The sequence below is a fragment of the Capra hircus genome, chromosome 4, assembly GCF_001704415.2.
Source record: "Capra hircus breed San Clemente chromosome 4, ASM170441v1, whole genome shotgun sequence".
Lineage (NCBI taxonomy): Eukaryota > Metazoa > Chordata > Mammalia > Artiodactyla > Bovidae > Capra > Capra hircus.
In genome coordinates, this window is record NC_030811.1 from 66,030,280 (window position 1) to 66,054,735 (window position 24,456).

General features: G+C 36.6%; 1 protein-coding gene across 1 annotated transcript in view; it reads left to right on the forward strand.

Moving 5' to 3' along the window:
* The window catches only part of FOXP2 (forkhead box P2), a 673,273-nt gene that overhangs the window by 210,353 nt on the left and 438,464 nt on the right, over nt 1–24,456 (forward strand). The window contains exon 4 of the mRNA XM_018046611.1: nt 13,966–14,056. The gene's annotated coding sequence lies outside the window, so the exon portion shown is untranslated. The remainder of the gene's footprint in view (nt 1–13,965; nt 14,057–24,456) is intronic.

The window sequence follows — 24,456 nt, forward strand, 5'->3', positions numbered from 1 at the left end:
TCTGCTACTAAAATATAGATATTTTCAATTCAAAGCTAGAAACAGATTTGTTAATGTGAAAAGTGATGACAAATAATATTGTCCTAACTTTGAATTAGTATGTTTTGAACTGTGCCCATAATATCTGCAAAGTTAACATTCATTGTGATTTACTTTCAAAGTGAACTTTGAATCTCAATTCAACTCCTATGACTATATCTCCTTAATGGTTTGATTGGGATATGGTGGCACCTGGAGCACTATCTGCTTCAGTTTCTTAGATCCAGATTCTATTAACCAATAAGTGGGTCAATCAAACCAGAATAAATCTTGCAGAGACCCCATTCTGCTAAGATAATGTTTTCATGACTTATGCATTGTGGCCAAAAGATATTGAATATAAGTTTTGATAATTAAAATACCTCTTCCTTGCAATTCTGAAGGAACTCTTCTTATGTTGTGCTGTATAAAGATGACAGAAGAATAAGTTGAAAACCAAACTTGTGATAAATCTCATGTAGATTACCTATAATTAGTATTTATGTGTATATTTTTATATGCTTGATAGCTTTGCATTATTACAATCATCACTTAAGTATGGCTCTAGTATTACCTATACTAACTACAAATCCTACTTTATTAATATATAGGTTAAATCAGTATTTTTCATATTTTAAAACATTTTATACTCAAGTTCTAAAATATATGTTCTCAAACTCTAAAATATATGTTCTCAATTAATATATGTTCTCAACATATATTCTAAAATATATGTTCTCAATTTAACATAGGTTAAATCAGTATTTTTCAAATTTTAAAACAACATTTTATACTCAAACTCTAAAATATATGTTCTCAATTAATATTTGAAATTCCAGAATAAAATTAATATTGTATCATATTAGATTAAGGCATTGGGTCAGAGCACTTCTATATTTCCATGTCTTATCTATTAAAAAAAAAATCACTGAATGTAATTTTGAACCAGATTACCTAAGGGTAGTATCGCTTACCCTGGTTTAGATGCCCTGTTAATTCTACCTAAAATTTCATTTCTACATTCCTTGGTGACACAGACAGTAAAGAATCCTACAATGTGGTAGACCTGGGTTTGATCCCTGGTTTGGGAGGGTCCCCTGGAAGAGGGCATGGCAACCTACTCCATTATTCTTGCCTGGAGAACCCTCATGGACAGAGGAGCCTGGCAGGCTACAGTCCATGTAGTTGCAGAGAGTCAGACATGATTGAGTGACTAAGCACAGCACGTACCTATCCAGTTCCATGTTGATTGATCAATAGATTAATAGATCCATTTAACAAACATTTATCTAGTGCCTACTATTTGTCAGTCAGTGGTTTAGATTTATTGGACTCAAAAGTGAATTAAACAGACAAAAACATTCCTTTTCTTGTGGAGTTCATAATAATCACAGTTGGGAAACTAATTGTAGCAAGCTCTCTATATTTCTTTTGGAGGTTTCATAGTGTTTAGCCTTTGCAGAACCAGCTTTAAAAAATCCTATTTTCTTTCTTGATAGTTGCAACACCTGTACAAAATGATAAAGATATGATGTTCCTGTCATGTAAATGCCTGATGCAAAAGAAGAAAAAAAAACCCAAAAACCTTTTGCAAAACATGTCCCAAACCCTTCATAAATTTAAAAAAGCAGGGTGACAATATACAGCCTTGATGTACTCCTTTTCCTATTTGGAACCAGTCTGTTGTTCCATGTCCAGTTCTAACTGTTGCTTCCTGACCTGCATACAGATTTCTCAAGAGGCAGGTCAAGTGGTCTGGTATTCCCATCTCTTGAAGAATTTTCCATAGTTTATTGTGATCCAACAGTCAAAGACTTTGGCACAGTCAATAAAGCAGAAATAGATGTTTTTCTGGAACTCTCTTGCTTTTTCCATGATCCAGCGGATGTTGGCAATTTGATCTCTGGTTCCTCTGCCTTTTCTAAAACAAGCTTGAACATCAGGAAGTTCACGGTTGACGTATTGCTTAAGCCTGGCTTGGAGAATTTTGAGCATTACTTTACTAGCATGTGAGAGGAGTGCAATTGTGCAATAGTTTGAACATTCTTTGGCATTGCCTTTCTTTGGAATTGGAGTGAAAACTGACCTTTTCCAGTCCTGTGGCCACTGCTGACTTTTCCAAATTTGCTGGCATATTGAGTGCAGCACTTTCACAGCATCATATTTCAGGATTTGAAATAGGTCTACTGGAATTCTATCACTTCCACTAGCTTTGTTCGTAGTGATGCTTCCTAAGGCCCACTTGACTTCACATTCCAGGATGTCTGGCTCTAGATGAGTGATCACACCATCATGATTATCTGGGTCGTGAAGCTCTTTTTTGTACACTTCTTCTGTGTGTTCTTGCCATCTCTTCTTAATATCTTCTGCTTCTGTTAGGTCCATACCATTTCTGTCCTTTATTGAGCCCATCTTTGCATGAAATGTTCCCTTGGTATCTCTAATTTTCTTGAAGAGATCTCTAGTCTTTCCCATTCTGTTGTTTTCCTGTATTTCCTTGCATTGATCACTGAAGAAGGCTTTCTTATCTCTTTTTGCTATTCTTTGCTTGTATTCTTTGAATGTATACAAGCATTCAGATGCTTGTATCTTTCCTTTTCTCCTTGGCTTTTTGCTTCTCTTTTCATAGCTATTTGTAAGGCCTCCCCAGACAGCCATTTTGCTTTTTTGCACTTCTTTTCCATGGGTGTGGTCTTGATCTCTGTCTCCTGTACAATGTCACGAACCTCCGTCCATAGTTCATCAGGCACTCTATCTATCAGATCTAGGCCCTTAAATCTATTTCTCACTTCCACTGTGTAATCATAAGGGATTTGATTTAGGTCATACCTGAGTGGTCTAGTGGTTTTCCCTGCTTTCTTCAGTTTCAGTCTGAATTTGGTAATAAGGAGTTCATGATCTGAGCCATAGTCAGCTCCTGGTCTTGTTTTTGTTGACTGTATAGAGCTTCTCCATCTTTGGCTGCAAAGAATATAATCAATTTGATTTCGGTGTTGACTATCTGGTGATGTCCATGTGGTGATGTCTTCTCTTGTGTTGTTGAAAGAGGGTGTTTGCTATGACCAGTGTATTCTCTTGGCAAAACTGTATTAGTCTTTGCCCTGCTTCATTCCGCATTCCAAGGCCAAATTTGCCTGTTACTCCAGGCGTTTCTTGACTTCCAACTTTTGCGTTCCAGTCCCCTATAATGAAAAGGACATCTTTTTTGGTTGTTCTAAAAGGTTTTGTAGGTCTTCATGGAACCGTTCAACTTCAGCTTCTTCAGCGTTACTGGCTGGGGCATAGACTTGGATTACTGTGATATTGAATGGTTTGCCTTGGAAACGAACAGAGATCATTCTGTCGTTTTTGAGACTGCATCCAAGTACTGCATTTCGGACTCTTCTGTTGACCATGATGGCTACTCCATTTCTTCTGAGGGATTCCTGCCCGCAGTAGTAGATATAATGGTCATCTGTTAAATTCACCCATTCCAGTCCATTTTAGTTCGCTGATTCCTAGAATGTCGACGTTCACTCTTGCCATCTCCTGTTTGACCACCTGCAATTTGCCTTGATTCATGGACCTGACATTCCAGGTTCCTATGCAATATTGTTCTTTATAGCATCGGACCTTGCTTCTGTCACCAGTCATATCCACAACTGGGTATTATTTTTGCTCTGGCTCAATCCCTTCATTCTTTCTGGAGTTATTTCTCCACTGACCTCCAGTAGCATATTGGGCACCTACTGACCTGGAGAGTACCTCTTTCAGTATCCTATCATTTTGCCTTTTCATACTGTTCATGGGGTTCTCAAGGCAAGAATACTGAAGTGGTTTGCCATTCCCTTCTCCAGTGAAGCACATTCTGTCAGACCTCTCCACCATGACCCGCCAGTCTTGGGTTGCCCCGCAGGCATGGCTTAGTTTCATTGAGTTAGACAAGGCTGTGGTCCTAGTGTGATTAGATTGACTAGATTTCTGTGAGTATGGTTTCAATGTGTCTGCCCTCTGACGCCCTCTTGCAACACCTACCATCTTACTTGGGTTTCTCTTACCTTGGGCGTGAGGTATCTCTTCACAGCTGCTCCAGCAAAGCACAGCCGTTGCTCCTTACCTTGGATGAGAGGTATCTCCTCCCACCGCCCTTCCTGACCTTCAATGTGGGATGGCTCCTCTAGGCCCTCCTGCGCTCACACAGCCACCACTCCCTGGACATGGGGTTGTTCCTCCTGGCCGTCACCCCTGAACTCGGATGCGGGGGTAGCTCCTCTTGGCCATTCCTGAGCTGTCGCAACCTGGCACTCTAGGCTGCTGCCCCTGATCTCGAACGTGGGGTAGCTCTCGGCTGCCGCCGCTGCCTGTGCTTAGTGTTAGCTAGTTTGAGATAATAAAATAATCCTTATGTTTCACTATTCCCTAGGAAGACCTATGCTGAATTTTCAAAGATATAATTATATCTTATGAAAACAGTATTTAAAATGTTAGTGTAATTTTTACTTTTGAATATCAATTATACATTATGACCTATATGAAAATGTGTTTTATTTATTTATTTCAGATTTTAGTGTATTTTGCCAAATCAGACATTCACTAAACAAAATATTTTGTATTATGCTTAAGCTTTGCACAGCTTTTCTGTTTGGAAATGACTAGATGGTAGTATTTCTTTTAGGACATAGCTTCATTTTTGTTAATTAAAAGACAGAGTAGAAACAAAGAGTTCCAAGTAACATGTTAAGAAAACAAATCTCTTTTTTGAGTATCAGGGAGTTCCTGGGGTGGCGGGGGGAAGACAAGAAAATTAAACTACCTAGTAATTGTTCACTTTGTTTACTACAGTCCCTTAAAAGAAAAGAGTTCAAATTCTCTGGGAACGTCTGAATTATGCTCTGCTCTCCTACAACAGTCCTTAAATAAATATACAATCAAACTTAAAAGGCTAAAAGAAATAGACAAGGGAGTATTTGTAAATGTGAACTTTCATTCAGAACATCTTTGAATATCTCAGCTTAAATTGAATCCTGCCCTTGTGTGTGTATACACATGCACGTGCCATGTTGCTCAGCACACTGAAATCATACATTCTCCTCATTATACTGTACACTTCATGAGAGCAGAGTTATGGCTTATCTCAGAGCGTGGACAGTGCCTGACATACAGTCAGCAGCGAATCCATGTGTGTGAATGTGAGAGAATTCTTATTTGTCTATTTGGCTCTGCTCTTGCCTTCTCTGATTTCTTAGTTTTCTTCGCTGGCTTGTTTTTTCCTATTAATTAACATTTTTTTAAAATTCAGCTTTCCCCCCCTAATCTAAGTGATCATTTGGTATATAATTAAGTGATCACTGTGATCAATATTCAATGACTTAAAATTTTTTTTCTTGAGGTTTAAGTTACTAAAATAAGACATGCTTATTTAAATAAAACCTGTATGTTGCGATCTTGATATGTTTTTTATTTTTAAAATTAGCTTCTTGTTTTATCATTTTTATTTAAAATGAACTTTGGTTAAAGAAATACATGTGCTGAGTTTAAAAAACAAATAAAACAGAAAGTTTATTATAGTGAAAAATAGCAGATGTCTGCCTTTCACCTTCCTACTGTCCAGTCCAGCTATACAGAGGAACACATTTCTGATATTTATAACCATTATTATAAATGATATGCTTATTAACATTACTTGATCTATCTAGTTTAAACATTAATTTTGGTTAATGAAAATGGAGAAATTAATGGGAGAGAATGGCATATCAATAAAAAGTGAAATAAAAACTAAGCTGAAAGGGATTGCATTGAATCTACAGATTGCTTTGGGTAGTATACTCATTTTCACTATAGTGATTCTTCTGACCCATGAACATGGTATATTTCTCCATCTATTAGTGTCCTCTTTGATTTCTTTCATCAGTGTTTTATAGTTTTCTATATATAGGTCTTTAGTTTCTTTAGGTACATATATTCCTAAGTATTTTATTCTCTTCGTTGCAATGGTGAATAGAATTGTTTCCTTAATTTCTCTATTTTCTCATTATTAGTGTATAGGAATGCAAGGGATTTTCTGTGTGTTTATTTTATATCCTGAAACTTTACTATATTCATTGATTAGCTCTAGTAATTTTCTGGTGGAGTCTTTAGGGTTTTCTATGTAGAGGATCATGTCATCTGCAAACAGTGTGAGTTTTACTTCTTTTCCAATTTGGATTCCTTTTATTTCTTTTTCTGCTCTGATTGCTGTGGCCAAAACTTCCAAAACTATATTAAATAGTAGTGGTGAAAGTGGGCACCCTTGTCTTGTTCCTGACTTTAGGGGAAATGCTTTCAATTTTTCACCATTGAGGATAATGTTTGCCGTGGGTTTGTCATATATAGCTCTTATTATGTTGAGGTATGTTCCTTCTATTCCTGCTTTCTGGAGAGTTTTTATCATAAATGGATGTTGAATTTTGTCAAAGGCTTTCTCTGCATCTATTGAGATAATCATATGGCTTTATTTTTCAATTTGTTAATGTGGTGTATTACATTGATTGATTTGTGGATATTGAAGAATCCTTGCATCCCTGGGATAAAACCCAAGCAATCTGTAGATTCAATGCAATCCCTATCAAGCTACCAATGATATTTTTCACGGAGCTAGAACAAATAATTTCACAATTTGTATGGAAATACAAAAAACCTTGAATAGCCAAAGCAAGCTTGAGAAAGAATGGAACTGGAGGAATCAACCTGCCTGACTTCAGGCTCTACTACAAAGCCACAGTCATCAAGACAGTATGGTACTGGCACAAAGACAGAAATATAGATCAATGGAACAAAATAGAAACCCAGAGATAAATTCACGCACCTATGGACACCTTATCTTTGACAAAGGAGGCAAGAATATACAATGGATTAAAGACAATCTCTTTAACAAGTGGTGCTGGGAAAACTGGTCAACCACTTGTAAAAGAATGAAACTAGAACACTTCTAAGACCATACACAAAAATAAACTCAAAATGGATTAAATATCTAAATGTAAGACCAGAAACTATAAAACTCCTAGAGAAGAACATAGGCAAAACACTCTCTGACATACATCACAGCAGGATCCTCTATGACCCACCTCCCAGTATATTGGAAATAAAATAAAAAATAAACAAGTGGGACCTAATTAAAATTAAAAGCTTCTGCACAGCAAAGGAAACTATAAGCATGGTGAAAAGACAGCCTTCAGAATGGGAGAAAATAATAGCAAATGAAGCAACTGACAACTAATCTCAAAAATATACAAGCAACTCCTGCAGCTCAATTCCAGAAAAATAAACAACCTAATCAAAAAATGGGCCAAAGAACTAAATAGACATTTCTCCAAAGAAGACATACGGATGGCTAACCAACACATGAAAAGATGCCCAACATCACTCATTATCAGAGAAATGCAAATCAAAACCACAATGAGGTACCATTTCACACGAGTCAGAATGGCTGTGATCCAAAAGTCTAAAGCAATAAATGCTGGAGAGGGTGTGGAGAAAAGGGAATCCTCTTACACTGTTGGTGGGAATGCAGACTAGTACAGCCCCTATAGAGAACAGTGTGGAGATTCCTTAAGAAACTGGAAATAGAACTGCCTTATGATCCAGCAATCCCACTTCTGGGCATACACACCAAGGAAACCAGAATTGAAAGAGACACGTGTACCTCAATGTTCATTGCAGCACTGTTTATAATAGCCAGGACATGGAAGCAACCTAGATGTCCATGAGCAGATGAATGGATAAGAAAGCTGTGGTACATATACACAATGGAGTATTACTCAGCCATTAATTAATAAAGAATACATTTGAATCCGTTCTAATGAGGTGGATGAAACTGGAGCCTATTATCCAGAGTGAAGTAAGCCAGAAAGAAAAACACCAATACAGTATACTAATGCATATATATGGAATTTAGAAAGATGGTAACGATAACCCTGTATGCGAGACAGCAGAAGAGGCACAGATGTATAGAACGGACTTTTGGACTCTGTGGGAGAGGGAGAGGGTGGGATGATTTGGGAGAATGGCATTGAAACATGTATAATATCATATAGGAAACAAATTGCCAGTCCAGGTTCGAGGCAGGATACAGGATGCTTGGGGCTGGTGCACTGGGATGACCCAGAGGGATGGTACGGGGAGGGAGGTGGGAGGGGGGTTCAGGATGGGGAACACGTGTACACCCGTGGTGGATTCATGTTGATGTATAGCAAAACCAATACAATATTGTAAAGTAATTAGCCTCCAATTAAAATAAATAAATTTAAATTAAAAAAACTAAGCTGATATATGCTACAATAGAACTCTACATAAGTGTTTTGGGTCCATAAAAAACAGGTTGGCATTTTAGGTCTTCCAGGCTCCTTTTAAAAATAGCTGTTGTTTAGCTTCCACCAGCAGTAAACAAGAGAGCTCATCTTTCTGTATTCCTGACAACACTGGGTAGAATCCAGTATTCAGATTTATGCTATTCTGATGATGTAAGTTGTATATCATTTTAGTCTGCATCCTCCAGATAAGTGATTTTGAGCATTTTAAACTACTTGAGAGCTGTTCTGGCTTCCCCTTCGAAGGCAGTGCCATTTCAAGTTTTTACTTATTTTTCTATTAGTTTCTTCTGAGTATTCTAATATTGATTCTTTGTTGGCGCTAGGTCTTCTCTCAATTTATATATGATGTCAGAACTGAACCTTATTATCCTCCCTCCATATCTTCTGCCTGTCTTTTGTCTGTGGAAAACTTTCATCGAAGAATAAGTTTCATCAGAAAAATGAGAACATGTGGAAATAAAGGAAAACAAGCAAAGGAGACCATATAATGTACTCATTAAGTATAGTCAGGGACCTTTAATTCCTTCTACAGGGCTATAGATAACATTCTGAACTTTATCCAATGAGCTGTCTTATAGACACTAAAACACTAGGTGGAAGAAGTTATCTATATGATGACCAGACTGTTCCCATTACATGTGGTACTGGTGGTTTAGTCGCTAAGTCATGTCTTACTCTGGCTATCTCATGGACTGCAGCCCACCAGGGTCCACTTTACCGGATTTCCCAGGCCAGAATACTGAAATGGGTTGCCATTTCTTTCTCCAACCCACAGCATAAGCTACTACAATTCCAAGAATTGATCACAAAAAATGAGAACAACTGGATCCTGGAACTGATAATTAACTGTATCTAAAACAATTTAGATGACAGTAGTTAGACCACTGATGACCAATTTGAAGATGACTGTGCTGTTTTTGCATCTAGTCCCCCTGCCACACTTCTGTCTATAAAACCTCTTGCCCCACTGGTTGCCAGTGCAGGGGTAGTTGTCCTTTGGACAGACATCTGCCCTCCCTCCCCAATTGCCAGCATATGAAGTAAAGCAAACTTTCCTTTCCACCAACCTGACCTATTAATTGGCTTTTAAGCAGCAAACAGCCAGACCTCACACACCTTTTGGCAACATTAGTCAGTAAAAAATTCTCATCTTAACTTAGTAAAAGTCATTAATTTTATGGCTCATTATTTATGTTTTGTTTCAGAATTGCCTTTTAGTTCTAATTTTCAAAAAACTCACCTGAATATTTTCTATTAGCTTTGAAAAGATAACTTTCACATTTTAAAATTGTTTGTGTGCATGTGTGCTTAGTTGCTCAGTTTTATCCAACGCTTTGCGACCCCATGGACTGTAGCCTGCCAGGCTTCTCTGTTCATAGGATTCTCCAGGCAAGATTAACTGGAGTCGGTAGCCATTACCTTCTCCAGGGGATCTTCTCAACCCAGGGATCAAATCCTGAATTGCAGGTGGATTCTTTACCATCTGAGCCACCAAGCTCTTTAATCTAGTTAAATTTCAAATTTATATATGGTGTAAAATAAGGAGATAAGTTTTTGCCATATTCTGAGCCTATATTTCTTTCTCTATACAATGAGTCAGCACTAACCTTTTCTCTTACTTTTGATATCATCTTTATCATACATAAAGTTACCACTGACCTGTGAATTTATTTCTGAACTCTGTATCTCTGTGTCTGTCCCTGAATTTGTTGTGTATCCTAATATTTGATAGAGTGAGATCCCTTCTCTATGTCCTTCATTTTTTAACGTTGATAATAATAGAAATTTTATAACTTACACTTTAAAATGGATTTTTAGATTTTATTTGAAAATCTAGAATTTATAGGTTGATTTAGGAAAAATTGATATCTGTGAATATGGGGAAGTGAAAAATAAGTCAGTATGGAATTAGAAAACAATTTAGGCTGCTACATTTTCATAAAAATTTTTTTTTTTGGTGGCATATCAGTTCAGTTCAGTCACTCAGTCATGTCCGACTCTTTGCGACCCCATGAATCCCAGCATACCAGGCCTCCCTGTCCATCACCAACTCTCAGAGTTCACTCAGACTCACATCCATCGAGTCCGTGATGCCATCCAGCCATCTCATCCTCTGTCGTCCCCTACTCTTCCTGCTACCAATGCCTCCCAGCATCAGAGTCTTATCCAATGAGTCAACTCTTCGCATGAGGTGGCTAAAGTACTGGAGTTTCAGCTTCAGCATCTGCTGCTAGTCGCTGCAGTCATGTCCAACTCTGTGCAACCCCAGAGGCGGCAGCCCACCAGGCTCCTCCATCCCTGGAATTCTCCAGGCAAGAATACTGGAGTGGGTCGCCATTTCCTTCTCCAATGCGTGAAAGTGAAAAGTGAAAGTGAAGTCGCTCAGTCATGTCCAACTCTGTGCAACCCCATGGACTGCAGCCTACCAGGCTCCTCCGTCCGTGGGTTTTTCCAGGCAAGAGTACTGGAGTGGGGTGCCATTGCCTTCTCCGTCAGCTTCAGCATCATTTCCTCCAAAGATATCCCAGGGCTGATCTCCTTCAGAATGGACTGGTTGGATCTCCTTGCAGTCCAAGAGACTCTCAAGAGTCTTCTCCAACACCACAGTTCAAAGGCATCTATTCTTCGGTGCTCAGCTTTCTTCACAGTCCAACTCTCACATCCATACATGACCACTGGAAAAAACCATAGCCTTGGCTAGACGGACCTTTGTTGGCAAAGTAATGTCTCTGCTTTTGAATATGCTATCTAGGCTGGTCATAACTTTTCTTCCAAGGAGTAAGTGTCTTTATTTTCATGGCTGAAGTCACCATCTGCAGTGATTGTGGAGCCCAAAAATATAAAGTCTGACACTGTTTCCACTGTTTCCCCATCTATTTCCCATGAAGTGATGGGACCAGAGCCATGATCTTCGTTTTCTAAATGTTGAGCTTTAAGCCAACTTTTTCATTCTCCTCTTTTACTTTCATCAAGAGGCTTTTTAGTTCCTCTTCACTTTCTGCCATAAGGATGATGTCATCTGCATATCTGAGGTGATTGATATTTCTCCCAGCAATCTTGATTCCAGCTTGTGCTTCTTCCAGCCCAGCATTTCTCATGATGTACTCTATAGAAGTACATTTATAGAAGTTAAATAAGCAGGGTGACAATATACAGCCTTGACGTACTCCTTTTCCTATTTGGAACCAGTCTGTTGTTCCATGCCCAGTTCTAACTGTTGCTTCCTGACCCACATATAGGTTTCTCAAGAGGCAGGTCAGGTGGTCTGGTATTCCCATCTCTTTCAGAATTTTCCACAGTTTATTGTGAGCCACATAGTCAAAGGCTTTGGCATAGTCAATAAAGCAGAAATAGATGTTTTCCTGGAACTCTCTTGCTTTTTTTGATGATCCAGTGGATGTTGGATGTTGGCAATTTGATCTCTGGTTCCTCTGCCTTTTCTAAAACCAGCTTGAACACCAGCAAGAAATGATTGGGGAAGAAAGATTAACATAAATAAAGTCACGGGTGGAGTCTGCTGCTATGCAAAATTTTGTCATTGAGAAAAATATGGAGAACAGAAGCAACAGAGAAAGAATGCTAGAATGTTAAGAACAGGAGTTTTAATTACCTATATTTTTGTAACTTTGAATTATGTAATACTTAAGATTAACTAAAACAGTGGTTTCAAGTTATGCTTTGCAGTATATATCTAAGCTTCCTAGAATACTCCCAGGGTAACTGGTGAAAGAATAGTGGTGGTACTGAGTATTTGGGATCCTGATTCAGTCAGAACGTTTCATTTTTTATCTGCTTAATTAATTGACCTCTCACCAAGATTCCATTGGAAGAAAGGATTTTTCAGACAAAAGTGTTTGGAAATGATTTAAAGAAAATTACTGAAATGCTTAAATGTTCAGTGAACATGGTATATGATGTCACTGATCATTTTCAGTGCCTGTGGAAATGTTGCTAATTGAACATGGTACTCTTTCCTGTTGCAGACTTAGGTTTAGTCTCCCTGCAGCTTTTCATGTGGTCCCTAGCAATCAGAGTTGCATGTTTCTTTCCCTTTCTCCCTTGCTTTTCACTTTTCTTTCTTCAGCTATTTGTAAAGCCTCCTCAGATAACCACTTTGCCTTCTTGCTTTTCTTTTTCTTTAGGATAGTTTTGTTCGCAGCCTCCTGTCCAATATTATGGACCTTCATCCATAGTTCTCCAGGCACAGTGTTGACTACATCAAATACCTTCAATGTATTTGTCACCTCCACTGCATATTCATAGGGGATTTGATTTAAGTTGTACCTGGCTGGTCTAGTGGTTTTCCCTGCTTTCTTTAGTTAAGCTTGAATTTTGCTATGAGAACCTGATGATCTGAGCCACAGTTAGCTTGTTTTTGCTGACTCTATACAGCTTCTCCATCTTTGGCTACAAGAATGTAATCAATTTGATTTTGGTATTGACCATTTGGTGATGTCCATGTGTAAAGTCATCTCTTGTGATGCTGAAAAAGGGTGCTTGCTATAACCAGTACATTCTTCTGGCAGAATTCTGTTCATCTTTGTGCTGCTTCATTTTGTCCTCCTAGACCAAACTTGTCTGTTACTCCAGGTTATCTCTTGACTTCCTGCTTTTGCATTCCAATCCCCAATGATGAACAGAACATCTTTTTTTGGTATTAGTTCTAGAAAGTCTTCTAGGTCTTTGTAGAACTGATTAGCTTCTTCACTAACTGTGGTAGGGGCATAGACTTGAATTATTCTAATTTGCATGGCTTGCCTTGGAAATGAACCAAGATCATTCTGTAATTTTTGAGGTTGCACCCAAGTACTGCATTTCAGACTCTTTTGTTGATTATGAGAGCTATTCCATTTCATCTATGGGATTCTGGCCCACAGTAGTAGATACAATAGTCATCTGAATTAAATTTGCCCATTCCTGTCAATTTTAGTTCACTGATTGCTAAGATGTCAATGTTTACTCTTACCATCTCTTGCTTGACCACTCACAACTTACCTTGAATCATGAATCTAACATTCCAAGTTCCTATGCAGTACTGTTTTTCTCATCATCAGATTTTGCTTTCATCACCAGACACATCCACTGAGCATCATTTTGGCTTTGGCCTGGCTGCTTCACTCTTTCTGGAGATATTAGTAGTTCTTCTCCACTCTTCCCCAGTAGCATAGCAGACACCTTCTGATCTGGGAGAAGAAATGCTTACTGTTAATCTGTTAATTGTGGAAAGACCTACAAAACTCATTAAGTAGGCAATTGAAATCAGTCATGTTTTCAGTTGGGAACCTTGAGACATATATAATTTTGTTCTTATAAATTACAAAATTTAATCATCAAAAGTTTAAACCTGGAAAATCAGTATAAGAATGGGAATTAAAATCTGTTTCTTGAAAGTGTGCTTAGTGCTGTTGCTATGGTCCTTGCTTTGTACCAAACAGTGGCTTTAAAGTTTTCCAAAATGTAGGAAAGCAATTTTATACACGTTTGAAGATTCCCAAAGCAATGAATGCTTTATACTTACCTTTTGGTTTAGTATGTTTTATGGTGAAATCATTGAACTAATTGGGACATAAATGAAAACTTAATTTTCAAAGCGGTGACAATTGTTTGTCTCTATTAACAGGGCTGCTCTAATGTGATACTGGAATTGAATTTACCTAGGGCTCCATATCAAGGTTGACTTGGAAGTCTTATTGAAGATCTGGGAGAAATAGGTAAGTGGCCTTTTGGTGATAAGTCTCTTTCATTCATTGTGCTTATTTATGTTTTTCTAAAGTTTCTTTTGTCCTTTCAGTTTTTGGTTAAGTATCTTTGCTCAAAGGTTAAAAAAAAAAAACACAAAAAACTATCAGTGAACCATAGAGACATCTCATGCCTGGCAATAGGAGTTTTTACCGCTGTTTCTTCTCTTGGGCTTTTTATTTCATTTCTTATTGTGCTCCTTCTTCCTTTTAAACCTGATCTCACTTTGGCTTTTGAAAATTAACACAAATTTATGACGAATGTGAATTTGATTTTGAAATATTGGGAATAAATGATTAGACAAGAAAAGCACTTGAAGTATTTTCTGTCACCACTATGCTGGCCTATTTATACTGATGTTTTCAATACTATTTTATTAAGATCCAGTTGATACTTAGGAGAATCTAGAAATGTCAGAAACTAAGGAGAATGGCATACTGCTAACGATTTTTTCTTGAAAGTTTGATTTTTTAAAATAAACTTCTTGAGATCTAGCAAGTCAGCTATTTAGAAATCATTTATCTTTTTTAATATTATAATTCTTTCAATATAATGGTAGTTTCCTTGATATTTACAGTGCCAGTTTAGAGAATTTGAACTCCATTGTTTGTTACAAAGCAAGGACCACAGAGATAGTATGAGTTGCAGTTCCAAGAGATGCAGATTTTATCTTCCACTCTTACTCTATAATGTCTCTGTGAAATTAGTTTTTTGGTGTCATTTCTTGACTATGGTATCAGTCAAGCAGTTTTGTTATAGGGGGCCAAAGTTGTAATTATATAGTTACAAGAAGAAAACCAAAAAAAAATTCCAGATGAGTTGTTTACATCATTTCCCTCTCTAGTCTTTATCCCCAAAGAAAGGGGAACCCTGATAGTCTGACTTCTTAAAATCATGATTTTTTCTTGCCCATGCTACTTCAGAATTCTTTATCAAATGGGTTCACCAAAAATGTAGGATGGGTCTCAAGATCCTTACTGTGATGCCTAAATTGCTGTAGCCATTTCTAAAACTTTATCTAGATAGATGCTCCATATCTTCCCTGAGAGAATTTTGTCAATGTACTTGAATCATATAGTCAGTTCTTTCTCAGGTACTGTTTTGCCTATGGAATTTTGCTTGTTTTGTACCAACTTTATAATTCTGTCACACATACAAACAAAATCATTTCAGTTCAGTCGCTCAGTCGTGTCCGACTCTTTGCGACCGCTTGGACTGCAGCATGACAGGCTTCCCTGTTCATCACCAACTCCTGGAGCTTGCTCAAACTCATGTCCATCAAGTCAGTGATGCCATCCAACCATCTCATCCTCTGTCGTCCCATGGAAGTCCAAAAACAAAAAGAATGAATCCACATGTATTTAGCATTTAAAAATTTGGAAACATTTTGATAACTTTTTACTTCATTTTACTTTTTCATTAAACTCATTAATTTTACTGTTGCATTTTTTATGATGTAAGTAAGGTGGCCATTATTATTCATTATTTAGTAAGTGGAGAGGAGAAGGCAATGGCACCCCACTCCAGTACTCTTGCCTGGAAAATCCCATGGATGGAGGATCCTGGTAGGCTGCAGTCCATGGAGTTGCAAAGAGTCGGACATGACTGAGCGACTTCACTTTCATTTTTCACTTTCATGCATTGGAGAAGGAAATGGAAACCCACTCCAGTATTCTTGCCTAGAGAATCCCAGGGACAGGGGAGCCTGGTGGGCTGCCGTCTATGGGGTCGCACAGAGTCGGACACGACTGAAGCGACTTAGCAGCAGCAGCAGCAGCAGCAGCAGCAGCAAGCAGTAAGAAACTAAAAATTTTGGCAGAGAATTTCAAGGACTTGCAAAAAATGGTGTACCTTATTGTGATATTATAGCTAATAATAAATAATTACATGTTATTAGAACTCAGATCTGCTTACATGCAATCTTTTTTTTCTTCTGTTATTTATTCTTACTATGGATAATGATTATGTTGATATATCCTGTCTTTGTGAGACCTTTAATATTAAATTCTCATTTGTGAAGTAGTAATAGGACATTTGTTTCAGTAATAGCAGGGGAATTTTAGATTTATAAGTAGGAGTTACCTGACAGTGAACATCATGGAACCATGAAAGAAATGACTTTTAGAAAATAGACAGTCTTTCCCAGAAGGGTACATAATTGTGTATGTATTAAAATGCACAGCTATTTTCAAGAAATACTCATTTTCTTTCTTTCTTTTCCACTCTTCCATTCCTTTCCCTCCAGAAATCCCTAAAGTGAATATTTGTTTTCAAATGGTTATCCCCATTTTACCTCTCATAGAGGTTTGCAGAACCTGACCTAGATTATACTAAACAGGAACTAAAATATTCCACATAGCTTCCAACTGAGATTGTGTATATGGGTGAATGTTTACTTAAAGTGTGTGTGTGTATGTGCGTATTTTACTTCATAATATTTACAGTTATTTCCAGAGTTTCTATTGTAAGAGTCTTAAATTCAAATAAAAGATCAGTTTTAGTTATTTCAGTGGAGTAGAAAAAACTTCATTCACATACTCATACATATTGCTATAAGTTTCATAAATTGTAAAAATTAGGCATCATACCTGACAAAATATTTGCCCTAATTTTCAAATTATTAAAAAAATAAATGAACTATGCAGGAAGATGATTTGGCTAAGGAGGGGCTGGACAAGTGATTCAAGTATGTGGTGTGCACACATTTTTTGGTAAAATGAAACATACTGAATAAAACTGTTAATACACAGGCTGTAGCATGTAGCTGTTGAGAATGTAAGCTTGGAAATCATATTGCTTAGATTTGAATTATGGTTCAAAAACAAACCAACCATATGTGAAACCTTAGATAGGTCATTTAAACTCTCTAACTCTTAATTTCTTAATCTAGAAAAAAGAGATAATAGTAACTATTTCTTAGAGTTGATTTAAGAACTAAATGTGTAAATACATATAAAGAGAATAGTAAGCTTTCTTTTTTTTTTTTTTTAGTTAGTTTTATTTTGTTCCCTATTAACATGAGTCTCAAAGTTTGACTGTATTTTCCAGGCCACCTGATGAGTGTCCTGACTAGCATTTTAACTTTGGTCCATGAAATGGTAAAAAGGAGTTAATTTGTAAATGTGAATTCTGTGATTTTGTTAGCATGTGTATGAATTTTTGATAGCTGTATACTAATATTCTAAAGCTTAAAATGTCATACATTTATTATGTTAATAATTTCCATGGGTCAGGAGTCCAGGCATGGCTTAGCTCAGTATCTTACAAGGCTACAATCAAAATATTGGCTAGACTGCATTTTCCTTTGGAGTTCAGGGTCTTCTTCCAAACTTACTGGGCTTTGGCCAAATCCATTTCATTGCTTTTATAGGACTGAGATCCACAGGTCCTAGAGGTTATCCACAGTTCTCATCGATGTGGCCCTCTCCATATACAGTTCACATAATAGTAGCTTGAATCTTTAAAATTAGTAGGAGAGTTTCTACTAAATGTTAGAAAAATAGTTATATATCTATGTGTGTGTGTGCATAGTAACATAACCATTGAAATAGCATCCCACAACCTTTGCCAGATTCTGTTAGCCGCAAGTCATAGTTCTGCCTGCCTGCAAGGGGAGGGACTTATATAGGGCATAAACCTGGGGACCACCCTAAAGTTTATCTGCCACAGCATGTTAAATTTCTTAATTTAAAATTAATTTAAACTATCATTTTATTTTTTTAACTAAGATTTAATAAAAAAGTAACATTGTCACTAAGTCTAAAATTTTATCCGCAGTTCTGCGTATGGTATGTTTCAGTGGGCCATTCCTTTCTGCCTAATATTGATCCATTAGTTTAAGCTGGCTAACCACCAGACTAAAACAGCATTCCCTGGTACTCTGACAAAACCCTGGTATCCACCATTTTCTCCTCATTGCACTGATATGTACACCTTGAACTTGCCTTACGCTTGCCCACGTCTTTGTTAGTGTATATCCTTTTGTTTCTTTTCCCTTGTCTTCGGTAAATGTAAAGCACATTTACATCTCTGCCTCTTCCATTACATTTGCCCTGTTTCTTTCCTCCTTTTTAGCCAACTCAAGACTTTTCCTGATAATATCATGTGTGTATCACCTGTAGCCTTGCATATAATCATATCTTAAGAAACATTCACTAAATATTTGAAAAGTGAAAGTGAAAGTTAACTCAGTCATGACTGACTCTTTGTGACACCATGAACTGTATAGCCCTCCAGGCTCCTCTGATCATGGGATTTTCCAGGCAAGAAGGGAAGCTCAAATATATGAAATACCTCCTTAATTAAGAGCAGTGGTCAGTTTGAGAATCATATTTTAAAGGATGGTTTTTATATATCTCAGATCTTAAGTGTAATCTGAAGTGTATTTCAGTAATCTTAAGTGTGTCTCTTAAATCACCTCTAGGAATCCAGTACAACTTGTATGTTTGAAACTGATTGCACATGGGAAGAATGAGAATCTTGGGGTCCAGAGGGTGAGCTGTGATAGGCAACCTTTAAGATGGTCCTTAATGATCACCATCTCCTGGTTTTCATACAACTGTATTTTTCCCTCCCACATGTACCTTGTTTCTTGTGGCCAGTTGACTAGAATATGGTACAAGTAATAAAATATTGCTTTTCAGATTGAGTTATACAAGATATTAGGACATCTGTTTTGGATGTTCTTTCTTGTTTCTATTTTTTTCTCTATCTCTTTTTTCTCTTTCCCCCTCCCTTGTTCCTTCCCCTTTCCCTTCTTTCTTTCTCTCTCAGTCTCATGACTTGCTCTAGAGGAGGATAGCTGACTTGGTGAGATCCGTGTGGTGAGAAACTGTTCCCTCTGTCCAGTAGACAGGGAGGAACTATCAGTAACTGCATCTTCTTGAGGAAGCCTGAGCCTAAACCACCTAGCTGAACTACTCCTGGATTCCTGATCCTCAGAAACCGTTTGACATAATAATTTCTTTTTTTGTCCAAAGCTGCTAAATTTGGAGGTAATTTGTTATGTAACAGTAGATAATGAATATATTATATACTACCCCTGAAAATTATTTCCACAAACTTCATTACTATTCTGGACTTTGCAGGAAATACAAAGATTAATATAGTATACAGGTATACTGAATATGTGGTCTCTAAAGTAAGTGCCGTGGGGAAGGCATGCATGTTTATGAGAAAGAGGGCTTAAGTGAGAAATCTTTAGATTTCACCTTGAATACTGATTTTATAATACGCAGAGGCCTCTTCTAGTCTCCTGCTGCTTGAGTACATCAGTGTTGGAGTGTCAGGACTGGGTAGATCTGGGTGCTAGTCTGGTGCTGATTCTCTTTTAGAAGACCTGTTTGAAATAGTTAAAAAACAAACAAGCAAACAAAACAACAACAACAACAAAAACTCTTACCTTTACAGAGTCTGAGCTTTTAGAATCTGTTCTACTAATCTATCATACTAGCTTTCCATCGTTCTCCTTTAATGTCCTTATAGAGTTGTGAAGAAAACATCTAGATATACATATATATATATGGGGTTCAGTGCTTTGAAATGTTTAAGTTAGAGAAATAATTCATTCAGTCTCCAGGAAAGTGAGTTGAGAAGTATGTATCAGCAAGTAGTAGAACAAATTTTTGTATGAATTCACATTAAACTGTCATTCTGAATTTTCTTCCTATTGATTATTCTGTAATGATAGAACCTGGGCAAAAATACAGCATTATATATTTTTTAATTTAAAAAAAATTATTTTTTAATTGAAGGATAATTACTTTACAGAATTTTGTTGTTTTCTGTCAAACACCAACATGAATCAGCCATAGCTGTACATGTGTCCCCTCCCTTTTGACCCTCCCTCCCATCTCCCTCCCCATCCCACCCTTCTATGTTGATACAGAGCCCCTGTTTGAGTTCCCTGAGACATACAGCAAATTCCCATTGGTTATCTATTTTACATATGGTAATATAAGTTTGCATGTTACTGTCTATACGTCTCACCCTCTCCTCCCCTCTCCCCATGTCCATAAGTCTGTTCTCTATGTCTGCTTCTCCCATTGCTGCCTTGCAAATAAATTCATCAGTACCATCTTTCTAGATTCCATATATATGCTTTAGTCTATGATATTTATCTTTCTCTTTCTGACTTCCTTCACTCTGTATAATAGGCTCTAGGTTCATCCACCTCATTAGACCTGACTCAGATGTGTTCCTTTTTATGGCTGAATAATATTCCATTATGTATATGTGCCACAACTTTTTTATCCCTTCATTTGTTGATGGACATCTAGATTGCTTCCATGTTATAGCTATTGTAAATAGTGTTGCAATGAACATTGGGGTACATGTGTCTTTTTCAATTTTGGTTTCCTCAGGTATATGACTTAGAGTGGGATGGCTAGGTCATATGGTGGTTTTATTCCTAGTTTTTAAAGGAAACTCCATACTGTCTTCCATAGTGGCTATATCAATTTACATTCCCACCAAGAGTGCAAGAGGATTCCCTTTTCTTCACACCCTCTCCAGCATTTATCATTTATAGACTTTTTGATGATGGCCATTCTGACTGGTGTGAGATGATTTTTCATTGTAGTTTTGATTTGCATTTCTCTAATAATGAGCAATATTGAGCATCTTTTCATGTGTTTGTTACCCATCTGTATGTATTCTTTGGAAAAATGTCTGAAAATACAGCATTATATTTTTTACAAAGGGAAAAATAGAAACTGGTTCCTATAAAAAAAAAAAAGGAGAGTTTACATTTGTAATATCAAATTTATGGCCTGGAGTGATCCACTAGTAAAATTTTTGGTACCATTACACAAAATAGCAAAATATGGATTTTAACTGGCCTGCTTTTCACTTCCACTGAACATTAAATACATTTTTAATGGTCTTATTTGCTGGGAAGAGCACCATTACAATAATTTGCTTTTTACAGCCTATATCAAATATGAACCAGCATCACTTATTACAAAGTTTGTGCTTTGGGAGGCATTTTCATGACATCTAACAGTACTGCCCAACATTTCTTGGAATTAGTCTTTAATCATATCATTTTCCAAAATGAGTTGTTGCTCATACTTACTGATTGTTTTGTGGTTAAACTAATCCACCAACTATATTTAAAATGTCATACAGATTTATAAGGAAAGGTCCACTGAAACTACTGCTATATTAGTAATCACATGAAAATGTTATAGAACTGCTATGCAGCTTGAGTGTTTTCAGTTTTTTTCCCCCTCTATGATATCCAGGGGGTGAATATGAAACTTCATTTTTAACTATTGGCATTTCAAGTTTTTACTATTATCTGCTGGAATACAAAGAACTATTACTGTAGGTGTCATGTGAAATAAAGATAGAGTCTGAAGCCTACTTTAGCTGTTAGCCTTATTAAGGAGTTCTTCATGTGTTGAATCCAGCACCTGGTCTTGTGTAAGCTATGCTGTGAGAGCCTGGGGAGAGCTTTCTTTCTCTTTACTTTGGCTTTATTAAGACTCTGTCACATTTTCACTGTTGCCCTACCTTATCTAACTTTCTAGCTACAACTCACAGGACAGTAGGTCTAATATAGATTGACGCCTTTGTCTGAAGACTGATTGAAACTTGTGTCTTAGAGTTGCTAATGCTCACTGAACCATTTTATTGAAGATAAAGTAAATAAAATAGATTGCCATATGAGAATTCTCTGAAATCAAATGGAATAATTTGGCAGGTTTAAGCCCATGAAGAAGGCAAAGCAGTGAAACAGATGTGAATACTTTTTATGCTCAGTATATCAAGGGGAAAATATTCCTGTTATATTGGGCCTAAATTTTCATTCTTATTCATACAATTAAATGTTAAGCATAAGTCTCAATTGGCCTATTATTTTTGGTCTTAAACAAGGGGTCCTCATATGAAAGTAATATGAATAATAACTTTTAAGACTATAATATTGTGGTGATTTTTTTCTTTGTCTTTTTCTCACACTTAAGCACAGGAATCAGTAGCCTTAGAGAATTTAATAAACAACACAAATGAATGAATTTGATAAAATGCACTCTAGAATCTTAAGGTTGGAAAATAATAGTTCAGTTTAGTTCAGTTCAGTCACTCAGTCGTGTCCGACTTTTTGCGACCCCATGAATTGCAGCACGCCAGGCCTCCCTGTCCATCACCAACTCCCGGAGTTCATCCAAACCCACGTCCATCGAGTTGGTGATGCCATCCAGCCGTCTCATACTCTGTCATCCCCTTCTCCTCCTGCCCCCAATCCCTCCCAGCATCAGAGTCTTTTCCAATGAGTCAACTCTTCTCATGAGGTAGCCAAAGTACTGGAGTTTCAGGCAAATAATAGTAAACCTTACTAAAAGATGCTACCAATCTTGACCATTTTATTCATTAGTTAAGAGTGTATGTTCACATGAAAACAGCCTTTTTGGAAAACTGTCCTGTGATTTTTTTTTTTCTCCTTTGAATATGTGTTAAGTTTATATTAATAATTTTAAAATATTTGTTTTGTATATATTGTCATCTGAAATAATCTTGGGGAGGGAAAAAAGAAGCCGGAGTAACCTCAGCATCTAGAATTCCATGAGATTTTAATGAAAATAGCATATGATACCATGAAAACATGTATTGACATATTTAATTTGTAAAATACAAGGATCTGAACACTTATGTGAAGACATGTGGAAAATCTGATGGAGGGAAATGAAGATCTCGTATTTGATTGCCTGGGTCAGATTAAAAGTAAATATTTATAGAAGAAAGATCAATAAAAGGGTTTTGTTAGAAAAGTTTCTGAACTTGCTAATTAAAGACAGCATTTCTCTTCAACATTATAAAGAATCTGTCACATTAATACTTTCTTCTGTAATTTCTCTTGTGGTTTCTCCATATTCAAGATAACTTCAGTTTATGCCCTTTTTAAATATTTAGTTCATTTTAAATTTTTTTGCTAATACATTTCATTCATTTGTTTCTCAGGTAATGATTCATGCTTAATTTTAGTTATAGCTATTAAGCACGTGTTTTTCTTGTCTCTGGGTACCCAGTAATTTTTTCAGTTCTCACAACCATGCCATAGTGATTTCAACTGTCGTCAGTTAGATGCAAAGTATATATGACACTCTCATATTAGCAATAAACCATCTTAAAGAAATCTTTGATACTCTGACTTTTTAATTACTATTGCCAATTAAGAACTGCTATAATCTTAACCATAAATTTGACCCTTTTTCTTCTATAGGGTTCAGTCAGGGTTCATGGTGACTCTGATGCTGTGCAAGGCTGAATAGGAATAAACATATTTCATGTTCCCTTGTGAGTGAGCTCAAAGAGAAGTTACTGCATTTCAGTTTTCCTTGTATATTACAGCTAAAAATATAATCATTTGTCCAATGATTATTAAATAATTTTATATTCTTTAGAGTTTTATATTATTTATGCCCTTATATTTTATATTTGTTTTCTTCATTGTTATAGTATGTGCATATTTCTCTCTGATTAACTAAAAATGTTAAAGTTCATTGCTCTATCCAGAACTGCATCTCGTTTACTCTAGACTCCAACCATTTATCTCCTTTGACATTTTGATTTTCAATATGAACTTGTCTTCAAAAAATCATGTGTAGAGAAGTTTCTTTAAAATGAGAGCATTATGCTGAGATTCTGAGAAACCTTTAGTCCCTTTAAAATATATTCTAGACATTTAGCAACATGCCAAACTGCAAATGAGAGGAAGTTGTAATAAAGAAGTGTATTTAGTGAGTCTGTTTCTGATCCCACCCTTGATTTTGTTATGCCCTACCTTCTCTCTAGTTACCCTTTGTTCCTTTGCATTTAATTCTACTTTTCAAGTTCTGATCAACATCCCAAAGAATGGGTATTTCCCCTTATCTATAGAACCTAGCATTTGTATACTTCTCTGTGGGCTTCCAACTGATTTTAGAGTCAGCTCATGGAAGGTCATTAAAAGATCATATCACTCATTACTGAATGGCAGTATTTGAAAAGTTAAAACATTTGTGAATTGTGTGTTAGGAAGCAGAGATAAGTTTCTGAGGCTGGTGATTAGTAGAAGTTGATCCATAACTTACTCTTATTGAGTTGTAACTCTAAATTTCAATTACTATCATGATTACTTACCATATTTATTGACTGCTATTTTGCACATTACTTCATATTTTTATCTCGTTAGCTAATCTAAATGTTCTTTAGGAATTTCCATGTTGTTACAATGGTTGGCAGAATGCATATTTGCATATATGCAAATATGAATCATTCAAGAGAAATGACAGTATACAATTTTACAGTCACAGCATATGAAATCTTGATGGTAAAAATGTATTGGCTTATTAGAAATTTATGTATGTGTGCATGCTCAGTCATGCCCAAC